The sequence below is a fragment of the Amblyomma mixtum genome, chromosome 4 (genome assembly GCF_055824585.1).
Source record: "Amblyomma mixtum isolate Tamu chromosome 4, ASM5582458v1, whole genome shotgun sequence".
Lineage (NCBI taxonomy): Eukaryota > Metazoa > Arthropoda > Arachnida > Ixodida > Ixodidae > Amblyomma > Amblyomma mixtum.
The window spans coordinates 109384205-109396202 of NC_143015.1; positions in this window are offsets into that span (position 1 = coordinate 109384205).

Consider the following 11998-nt stretch of genomic DNA (forward strand, 5'->3'; position numbering starts at 1 on the left):
CGGCAGATTCAGGAGCTGCACTTCTCCACTACTCGCACAGCGGCAGAGTTTGGGCTCCTCGGTTCTGTTTACAGAATTGGAAAAGCGCTCGAAAGATAACAACGCGCTGCGTGTCCTTCGTTCTGTGTTATTGCAATCCTTTTGCGCAGGCAGGTGGTTCAAATTGGAATACCGCTCTAGTTCACTTTCGCATTTCGTCCACATGGTCGGACAGGTTCAAATTTTGTTTCAGCCTCGTTGGGGCATTCGGAGGCAAAACTGGCATTTTTGCTAGCTGCGCTCGCAATCACGCTATGACGGCTTTGAAGATAATACTTTTTTCTTCTGCAGTTATGAAGCACGTACAAACGTACACAAGCTCGCACGGGCGCTCCCGTGAGTCATGCACGATGCCACTCAAGCACGTACAAAAACAAGTGTAATAGATTTCCCGTCCACCGTGCGTAGCTGAGCCTGTAGTCATTTACGAAAGCCAGTTCAATGAAGGTCATTCATCAAGGGTATCGAGTTCTTTGCAGATTTATAGGCGGTGATTCAGGGAAAAGCGCAATCTGTAGTCCACTCCACGTTTGCCGCATGTGACATGGTCTGATCGATACAAGCGTATTGACCCCTGGTGGACCTATAGAATCATGGAAATCTTGCAAGTAGCAAAAAAAAAATGCGGAGTGCCTTGTGCGCCTTGTGATGACTCGCTAGAGACTTGTAGCACAGGCATTCCTTTTGTGTGAACAGCTCCGCAGCAGGTACCTCCCAATTAGGCTTGACGCTACGACCCTGGCAGCTTGATCAAGCCCTTGCTCTCTTGCATCGAGCGGCCGGGACGTTAGACAGCTTATTTCCGCCATTTCTTTATCTATATACATCTGCCGTCTTTCATTCCCGTGGGTCTAGCAGCATGTGTCTGAATGCACAGCTAGAATGCTCTGGAACGTACCGATGAGCAGTCCCCTGTACATTTCCTTCCCATTGAGCGACTTTTAGTGAAGTACCGTACAGATTAATGTGGAGTGTCGTGGGGACGCAAGCCCCGTTTCAATTAGCGGTAAAAAGCGAGCCCCAGAGAAACAGATGGCTGCGACAGCCCTTCGTTTGAAAGCACGGGTTAGCGGATTAGATGCCGAACGCGGAGGCCATATTTTTGCGAGGGGACATCTAAATAAACGGCCGTGTTATGAGATGGCAATGTGCGTTGAAGATTGTCTAATAGTGTAAGTTGATTAAGAGCCGTCCCCTGAATCGTACGTATGAGCCTGGCAGTTCTAAGAAGTTTTTAGGTAACTAATGCCAACCGTATCGTGTTATATATCGCACCATCTTATCGTAAATATCCTAACCTAGGTAATGAGGACTACGAGTGACACGGCGTGGTGTGATAAGCTTCTGAGGGCGCATGCGAGCTCGAAGAAGTGTAGCCCAACTTGCCTACACTCATTTAAAATTTCTCCAATATCCTAATCCTCGTTTAACATATGCCTTGCGGCACATAGTCCGAATAAAAACCAGGCCACTATTGCCCGAAGAAAAAGCAGCGGCAATCACTAACCTTTGTGACTCATGAGGAGAAGTTAAAGCAATATAACATTTCCACCCCTCTCGCCAGCGGTTCGCATTTCATAGAAAGCAGTATTTGGACGTCCCTTTAGCGTGGTTGCGACTTCCTTTGTCTTAACCAGTTCTTCCCTCGTTCGGTGCGACCGCCAAGGAATTCTCGTTTTGTGCTTGCGGTTACCTTCATGATTGCATAAGTGAAACTGATCGGTTACCCTGCGAACGCTATATACATTTCTGCGGCATAATCGAAAATTGTGTTTTATTCTATTCCTGATACTTGAAATTTGTTTGATCGATTTAAATTACATCAATTAGTGTAATTTTTTTCTAGCTGCAGACATTCCACTATTCTACTTCTCCGCCTCCCGACTTTTTTTCTAGCAAAAATGCTTTCTTGGCATTCACCACCGTACCTTAGCCAATACCACCGGGTGGGTGTGTGCCATGTTTACTGAGGTAAACAACAACACTAAACGGTGCCGTTCTAACGCGCGTGCACTCATCGTGCTAAACAGCGCCTCATTTCCACCGCTGCTGCTTCTTTTCATTGGTGCTAATACTGAAGCTAGTTAGGTGTCGTCACCGTCGGCGCATAAAATTACAAAAAAAAATTCAGCAGTGCTAATCTTAGCTCCTTAGCGCATTATTTAACGACGGCTTTTAAACGCGCGCTTTGTTGCCCAACTCGCCCAAATGGGTTGTCGAAGGCCCGGGCTCGGTCAAGGCTCCCTCCTCTCGCGCTCATTTACGCAACTCGCGTCCATACGCAGCCTTCATCTGCAGGCGGTGCTCGGTCGGGATCCTGCGTCGATTGCATCCCCGTTCGGCAGCGCACTCAGCAGGATCTTGTTTGCAGCGACAATTGCCTTTACGCTGTTGAGCGCGGCGGTAGGCGAAAGGTTATTAATGCGAAAGAATTATATGGCTACGTCGCGTCAGCGAAAAGTGTCGGAAAAACGTGTCCGCAAACTTTGTCCGCACGATTACATCATTCTCTGAAGACAAATGTACTAGAGTGTGATTGTGACAGATAGTGTGTGATAAAATGTTGGGGTGAAAAAAATTTGGTTGATGAGGTGTAGTTATAATGAATCAAACACGAAAAAAAAGCGAAAAATACACTTAAATGTCCAAATAGCCATGCACGTCGATATAGTACATGGACGTCAGAACAGTCACAGACGTCGATATAGTACGTGGACATTTTGTTTTCGCGTTGCTCCAATACGGGTCGCCGCATTGATCTGAAAGTTTTTCCTCGTGCTATGTAGCTACACTCTAAGCAGAAAGGAGTGAAATTGGAGTAAGCGCACTACCTTTTATTAAAGAGAGTACGCTAGAGGACGCATACTTCGTTTTTTACCCCCATACAGGCGTATTTGCGTTTAGAGTGTAGCTCTACATAGCACACATCCGCGACTAGCTCTTACGCCAATCCAGCCGATGGGCACTCCGGATTGCTACACCTTGTCTCTGACGTCACGTTCGATTTGCGCGGCCCCCCGGGCTGGTTACCGTGGCAACCGCTCAAGTCACCGGCCCACGCTGAAGCTCCGCTCGGGAAGGGCTCCGTATAACAGCTCTCGCTGTAAAATGGAAATTTGCTTCGAAGAAATTAAAGGCGCAGTTACTGCCTGTCACTTGAAAGGCACCTCGAACGTGCCATGGAAAAAGGAATAAAAGAAGGAGAGAAAGGAGCAGGGAAAAGGCACCGTAGTGGACGCCTCCGCATTTAATTTCAACCGTCTGGGGTTCCCTGGTGTGCACTCATACCGTAAATCTCGAAAAAAAACAACGCAACTCTGATAGGCGCGAGGAAGACAGGATTAGAAGTGCGGATGAGATGGAGCTAAGTGTCGTCACTAACAATTTTAAAATACGAGAGAAGACAGTTTTTACAACATTTTGGCACTCCACCACTTAGAGGTGCACTGAAGAGGAATCTGAACTCGTAATTTTACGAATGGAACTCTATCTACAGGTTCCGACAGTTCTTCGAAACTTGGAATTATTGCCCTGTGCAGCCAATTTTCCCAATATAAATCCGATTAAACGTCCCGGCTCCCGCCTTTTTTTTTTTAATTCCCCGCATTCGGTGGAAGGAGTCGACCAACCTTTCACCCAGTCCCGCGGCGGCTTGCCGCTCTGGCATCGGCGGAGTGATACGTAGTGATCGGCGAAAGCAAAGAGTCCACCGTATTTTTATTTCCGTGAGCCTAATTTACAGCTATGCAGTCTCTGGCTATACCTATTTATTCACGGAAACCTAAAAAACAAAATAAAGCGAAAGCAAAGCCTCCACAGAACTGGCTGAAAGGCACTCCATGCGTTGGTCGACTCCCCCCGCCGTATGCGAGGAATTAAAAAAAAGGGCGGGAGCCGGACGTTAATCCAATTTAATTAGGGAAATCAGCCACATAGGACAATAGGTAGATGTTTCTAAGATTGCGGGAGGTGGTGACGATTTGGTTTGCAGCCTTCGGGCTGCGGCCGTGTATCTGTTTTTTTCAGCCAGCGTCTGTTCCGGCGGACGCGGTTGTTGCGACGCGTGTCTTTACTCTCTCTTTTACTCTGTCCTCTTATCTTTCAACTCTCTTCTATCTGCACGTGGCAGCGGTGGTGGCTCGGGTTGAGCCAGTTGGCAGGCCCGTGCACTTTTCCTTTTCATCCTTCTCTCAGTCGCAACCAACCAACCAAGATTGCTGGGAACGTGTAGATCGAGTTCCCGCGGCAAAAAGCCGAGTTCAGATTCCTCTTCAGTGCACCTTTAAGAGCTTTCAGACGACAGGTATTTGCAGATACACCTTTCTGAATAATGTCAGTTATGATAATTAGTTTTTGAGCTTAGGAAATGGCGCCACCAACGGTCTTACTTAAGGTGAACTCGTGAACCGCACTTTGTTAAAAGGGATTAAAGGGCAGAGTGAAAGGAGTGAAAGAGAGAAAGAGTAACTGTAGTGTGAGGCACCAGTATGAATTCGACCATCTGGAGTTCTTTACATTACACTGATGCAGCGGAGTACACTGGCGTCTTTTGCGTTTTACCTTCATCGAAAGAAGACCGTGGCAGTGATTTGTTAATTCTGTATGCATTCGTGAGGCACTTTCACCTGGCTGATCTGTCTCACCTTAGAGATTTCTTTCCCTGGAGAATGATTGCAGGATGCCTGGTAGAAACGAATTATGTTGATTCATCATAGACATCATTTTTCTGACCCTTAAAAGTTAGAAGTTTATTAGTATCAATCCTACAGCTACCCAAAGAGCAAACAATGTAAATACTTGATGTCGCATTTGGTACACGTTTGGTACCATCAGGTGCACACTAAGACTCACTGCATATCGCGTTATCAAATATCAGGCTTGTACCAAGATATGCAGCGCTTAGACCAGAGAAATCGATTTATCGTGATGAGTAGCGCCAGGATTCTCCCCTTATACGTTGCACTAAAAGGAATTCCGTCTTGAAAACATGAACCAACTAGCCCCCAAGCAAAGGCTGCTGAATTATCTGTAAAGGCTATATGAGTGTAACTTGACTGCGCTATACTACGCCTTCAATAGCAGCAACAGATGGACATCATTCTAGCAGGGTAAAAAAAAACGCAGTACGTCAGACATTTTATAGACGGAAAAGAGGATATGAGAAAAGTACACGCCGAATATCCGAGCCTAAGCGCGTCTACATAGGACTGAGCGCATCGAAGTTCTCTGCTGCATTCTCTCACTGCTTCACAAAGAAGCGTAACAAAGCCTATACCATTAGCGGGCTACACTAAAACTGAGGCAAAAAAAAAATAGACTCGCTATAAAATTAAAGAAAAAATGATGGTCCATTTGCGCAGTTAGGTCAAATGCAAATTATGTGCGCTATCAGTTCGGTTTTCTCTTCGGTTCTGGTGCTCGGATCCATTGTTCCCGGATGGCAGTTGTTCGGATAGCGATATTGGGTTAGTGTTCATATATGCGGAATTGGTCATTCTCTGCATTCATAGATCCCTGGCAGGCTTCCTAGCACTCCTGTCGCAGTGGTGCAGCGGTCAAGTTTGGATGCACCACTGCTCTTCTATGGCAGATGCTGCTATCGGTGGGACATGGGTTGACACCAAGGTTGCTTTTCTAGAGGAGCCTCTCACCATTACTTGAGCTTCCGTCTGACATGGTGGGCAGGCTGCTCATGCTCACCTGCCTACCAGGTGGTGGGCAGGTGAGCAGCCTGGCACAAAACCAGCTTGCCCGCCGCGGTGGCTCAGTGGTTACGAGGCTCGGCTGCTGACCCGAAAGACGTGGGTTTAATCCATGGAGGAAAGGCCAGAGGTAGTAGTTTCTGTGGCTGATTAATAGTAGGGATGGGCAGGAGCTGCACTGCCTGGCCAAAGCTAGAGTTGCTGTGAGTTAGGTGGACACGGTGCAGGAAGTGCTTCTTCCCTTGAAGAACATGGCGGAGATGGGTACGCATAGTTTCCTGGGCGGCAATCACCTCTAGTGGGAGACATCCTGCCTCCGCTACTGTTCCTGATGCAGAGGAACCCTTTGGGAGGCCAAGGCATATTCGCAGGCAGTTGTTCCGTGCCGCAACGAGAGACTTATTGCTTGATGTAGACAATCTTTGAAACACTGGTAGACAGTAGCGCAAGGTTCCTTCAACGTAGGCTTTTTCAAGCAGAAGCATTGATCGGCAGTTGCTACCCCACCTTGTTCCCGCCATGAACCTAAACACTTGCGATGCTGCAATGATTCTCTCGCGGAGTTTTTTGATCTGAGGTGTCCATGACAGATTATAGTCGATTACAACACCCAGGAATCGCTGAGATCGTACATATGGTAGCGATCGTCCGCCTAGGAGCAGCGGATATCGGGTCATCGTTTTTCTTGTAAACGCCATTGCAACACTCTTTTCTGGCAAAGAGCCGCATGCCACAGGCAGCGCTTCTGCAAACTACTCTCGCCTACTTAACGGAGGAATATAGGCAGCACACCCATATCTTCACCGATGGTTCAACTACTAAAGAAACATCTTCATGTGGCCTTTATGTGCCCTCAACAGGCCATGCCCTTTCTTACCGGCTACAGCGGAGGACATCCTCTACGACAGCTGAGCTTCACGGCATTAAGGAAGCTGTTTCGTACATCCTGCGCCGAACCGCCGACCGTTGGGTTATCTTCACCGATTCGAAAGCATCTCTCCAGATCCTGGCCAACCTGCTGAAGAAAACGAATCACCAGCCAGTTTCCCTGGACATCGGATATCTACATCATCTAGCTATTGCCGCAGGCCACTGCATAACATTTCAGTGGGTACCTGCTCACTGTGGCATTCAGGCTAATGAAAAAGCAGATGAAGCGGCCCGTAAGGGCCATCAACATCGGAGATACATTCGAACTTTTTTTACGAAATCTGATGCGTCCCAGGTGGCCAAAAGTTTTGCTTCCGAAGAAATGTATCGGCTTTGGAGTTTGCCGACGTATCAGTACCAATTGCTTCACTCAATCGACCCACATCTTAGATCAAGACTCTCACCCAGAATTCCTCGACATCTGGAAACACTTTATCATCGACTTCGTCTTAATGCTGCATATACAAACGGCTTACGATACCGTTTTAGACAAATGGACAGTCCGCACTGTGACAACTGTGCCGCGATAGAAACTGTAGAGCCTATCTTGCTTGAGTGCCCTGCATATGCTAACGAGCGTGCGTACTACGCACATTGCATGCAGAAGCTCTGCTCAGTGCCCCTTACAATGGACAAAGTTTTAGGTCCCTTAGCCTGCCTTAGGCAACAGAGACTTGCAATGACTTTTCTATTCACATATTTAAAAGACATTGGACATCTCGATAAGCTTTAAATTCACTTGCACGTCACCTTCATGCATTCTTCATGCAGTGAACTTCGTCAGCCCATTTGACGGACTATGCACTCCATCACTCCATAGGTTACATCAATACTCGCCATTGCATCCTTAGTACCCATTTCATGGCCGCATTTTATCTTCGTTTTTTTTTACCTCTTCCACTCTGCTCTCCTTCTGTCTTTATCCCAAATTCCCCTCCCTACGCAGAGTAGCATGCCAGTGATTTTTAAACGCCGGCTAAATTCTCTGCTCTTCATTAAAGAGTCTCTCTCTCTCTCTCTCTGGGTTTAATCCCGACCGCGGCAGTTGAATTTCGATGGAGGCGAAATTCTCGAGGCCCGTGTACTGTGCGATGTTAGTGCACGTTAAAGAACACCAGGTGGTCGAAATTTCCGGAGCCCTCCACTACGGCGTCTCTCATAGCCTGAGTCGCTTTGGATCGTTAAACTCCATAACCAAACCAAACACAACCGTCTTTAGACTGACAGAGGCAGACAGACAGAGGCAGACAGACAGAGACAGACGGACAACTGCTAAATACGGGGAATGATCGCTATAAATTTTAACGCACTAAAAACATGGGAAACGAATTTCTGGTTTACCCAACGTTTTCACACTCTATTTTGTAATGAAGCAGAGCGCTGGTGTTAGAAATCCGCTGCCCAGTAGAGAGATGGCGCTGTGTAAATAATCTCGCCTCTCCTTGCTCATCGCTAGCGGTATTCGCAAGATCTGAAGCCGAACCCCAAACAGTCAAGTGCCTTGGTGTCATAAGGTATTCTCGCACCCATTCTTGCACCCCATGAAAACACAAACTGCCTTTGCACGTGTGGAAGAATTCAAGCTCATCAACTAATTTCCCGCGTGCATTACTGGTGCGACGGGTGAGTCTATAGGCCTGCAGAACTAACTATGGTAAACAAGCACTTAACTTCCTTATACCTAATGTTCTAAACAGCTACGAATCTAACCAGCTGAGCATGTATAACCTCCGACCACATGATTTAAAAGTGTACTTTGTAAATAATATTCCATAACTTCTTTTCATATATTGTAGTTTGTGTATGTATCGGTGTCCTTTTCCCCTTTGTCATCAACCCAGCAGTGTATAACTTTCAAATGCATTTGTTCAGTTTTAATTGTTTTTTTGTAGTTTCAAACTACATCTCTGTGTACCCATCAGTTCAATCGTAAATATTATAAATTCTTTCTACAGTGTGCTCGTATGCGATCTGCCACCGTTGTACGCATGTGTTTATTTTACTATTTTGTAATGGCTCTTAGATGAGCCACAGGCATTTTCAAGCTATTTTCTTTAGCTTTTGGCCTGTGGCTCATCCTAAAGACTGTATGCACATTTGTAAAATAAAATAAAGTTTGGTTTGGTTTGGTTTGGTTTATTTGTTTCGCCCTTTTCTTTCCCGTCCTACGCTATATGGTTCGAAAAGGGGTGCCAAAAAGCTCCAGACGCATGCAAGTGTATAGCATCGCATACAGCGCCTATAAATTTTTAATATCCAGAGTTAGCTCAGGGAAAGAATGGTCCGCTAGCTAAATGAAAATTGGGGCCTGTTGATACATTAACGAAGGTACAAATAGCGCTTAAACAAGATGAAAGAGGAGCAGAAGAAATACAGTGCCCGGTTGGGTCTCTTCTGTCTCGTGTTTAAGCCCTGTTTTGACAATGCTCACTTGTTTTTTGAGGACAAAGAGAATGCGAGTGAACATGAAATCTAAGCCAGCGACATTTGTGCCTGCACTGCCTGATCTATGAGAGCCTATGTGACCCGCTACACACTTTTCTTGGCGACCCATTGCCGACACGCTGTGCTCGGTACTGCGCTTAATTCGATCCCGAGCCGAATACGATACCTTGTATTCTTGACTCGCTAGAGTAATTAACGCTCGGCACAATGAAGACTAAGCCTACAACTTCTGAACAAAGCTGAATGCATGACAGCAGTACTAATTTACCCGTTAACATTACTCGCTCCTCGGAGCTAATTTTATCCATCGCTATAATTACATAGGTGTCAGTGTAATTCGAGCAAACATCTAGTGTACTCACCGTCATTCAACTGACACTAAAATAATAACCGTCGCTCACGCTTTAACGCTGTCTGGAATTGTATTGTTTCTGATGCAAGTTCTCGTCCTCCAGTGTAACGCCAATACTGGTGCCTTGGGTAAAGAGATAAGCAATTTTTTTTTAAATATTCAACAAAATGTCGCGAACTTCACGAGGCTTCATTTCTGTTCGTCGAAGGTGACCCAATCACCGTAGATAAGACCATATGTTTCCAGCTCCGCTTCAAGGAGTCGCGGCTTCAATCAAGACGTGGTGTCATGGTCTTCTATATCCACACGAAGCGCGTTTTTTATACTATATCTACTCTATTATGGAAGTCATTCGCCGTCAATCACAAATAGTGGACAAGTACACGGTATAAAGTGCGCTTTATTATTTATTTTCCTCGTTTCAAAGTAGCCGCTGGTCGATAACTAAACGCGATAGCACTGAGAATTTCACATCGTCAAAAAAGGCAGCATGGCGACAGTAACAAATGTTTCTTTCGAGTCAACTCGTGTTTAAAGGATCCACAGTCAGAAACTATAAGCGGGAAAGAAATGGAGGTGCCTCTCCGCGTGCCACTTGAAGTGTAGATGCCTTCAATAGCGCAAGAGTGTGAGTACAGCGTTGATTTGACTGTATCCACATCCCTAGTACCCGTCACAGACGTCATGGCATGCGCGAAGAAGACACACTCAAGCTGGTCAGGAGCCTAGTGGTCAGCCGGGCGACATACAGTCTCCCGTACTACAATCATATCAAAAGTGAAATACAACAGGCGGACGCGATTTTACGCAAAGCGTATAAAACCGCGCTTCGGCTACCCCATAACACCTCAACTGAAAAGCTCTTAGCCTTGGGACTGCACAACACGTTCGAGGAATTACGGGAAGCGCAGCATGTTGCCCAAATGCGCAGACTACAGCAGACCTCCACAGGCAGAGTTCTTTTAAAGAAACTGGGCTACACCGAACAAATTCGAGAAATATTGAGAACTAAAACGATCCCCGATGAGTACCGCAGCACGCTCAGGGTGGCACCAATACCAAGAAACATGGACCCGAACCTCCACAAAGACCGAAGAGAGGCTTACAGAAAACACACGCTTACACACAGGCTTACAGAGGCTTACCGCTTACAGAAAACACACGCATCCCAGGATACAACAGTGTATGTCGACGCTGCCACATATGCCATGACTAGGGGACAAGGCACCAACAACGCAGTGGCAACTGTAGTCAACTCAGAATTACACGAGATTACCAGCGCCTCCCTGCAAGACTGCACGATAGCTGAGGCTGAAGAAGCGGCCGTCGCTCTAGCGGCAGCGGAGGGCTATCGGACTGGGCGGTCACTGACAATTCTTACTGATTCACAAGCAGCCTGCCGCAACTATCTTTGCGGCAGAGTAGGTCACAGAGCGCTCCGCATACTCCGCTCTGTAGACTGCAAGACGCAACAAACACATGCAAAACCACACAAGCCGATCAAACATAAGATCATCTGGGTACCGGGGCACACGGGGGTGGCAGGAAACCAAGAGGCAGACAGGATAGCTCGAGGATATACTAACTACCGAGCATCCAACGTCAACGACCTTGAGGAATCCCTGCCAGTACCTCAGGAATACTCGGCCATACTCAACAACTACAAAGGCAGCAGGATGCGGTACCCACCACCGCACAAATCTTTAAACAAAGAAGAGGCTGTCACATGGAGACAACTGCAAACGGGGTCATATCCAAATCTAAACACACTAAGTAAAATTCACCCCACACTTTACGCACACAATTGTCCGTGGTGCCATGAAAAACCTACACTGTATCACATCACATGGGCATGTCAGAAAGTCGACATCGTCCCAGTTATACAAAACCCCAGTGTGGAGCAATGGGAGGGTCTGCTCTCCAGCGACTGCCGCGATGACCAGATCGGTTTGATACGGCGAGCTCAGCTGACGGCAGCATCCAGCGGAGCCCTGGAATAGGGGCAACCGACCGTTGCGGATGGACTCATCTGACCACATAAAAAAAAAGCACTTGTGCTAGAGCCAAATAAAGTTATCCTATCCTATCCTATCCTATCCTATCCTCTCCGCGTTAAGGATTTTTGAGTGCATATCTGTTTTCATCTACGTGTGTCTTGGCCAAAAAATTTATAAAATGCAATATCAACGCAGAACTCAATTTCCCTGGCAGCCTTAGTGCGGAGCTGGGAATACATGTATGCCCATTTATTCGTAATATAAAAATTAGACGAACACGTCATCGCCGGAATCACTCGCTACAGCCAATTTTCGCGAAAACAAAATCTTTTAAGCACAATTTTTATCCACGCACAATTTCTGATTGGAATTCCTTTCCAAAATGCATAGTTGAATCCGCGGACTTCGACCAGGCACTGCAAAAACATCTATTCTGCTGACAAGATTCATTTTTTTTTTGTGGTCGCTCAGTTTTTCCTCATACTTTGGTTACTTTGATGTTCTGATAACTCCTTTTTTTTCTTTTTTTTTCC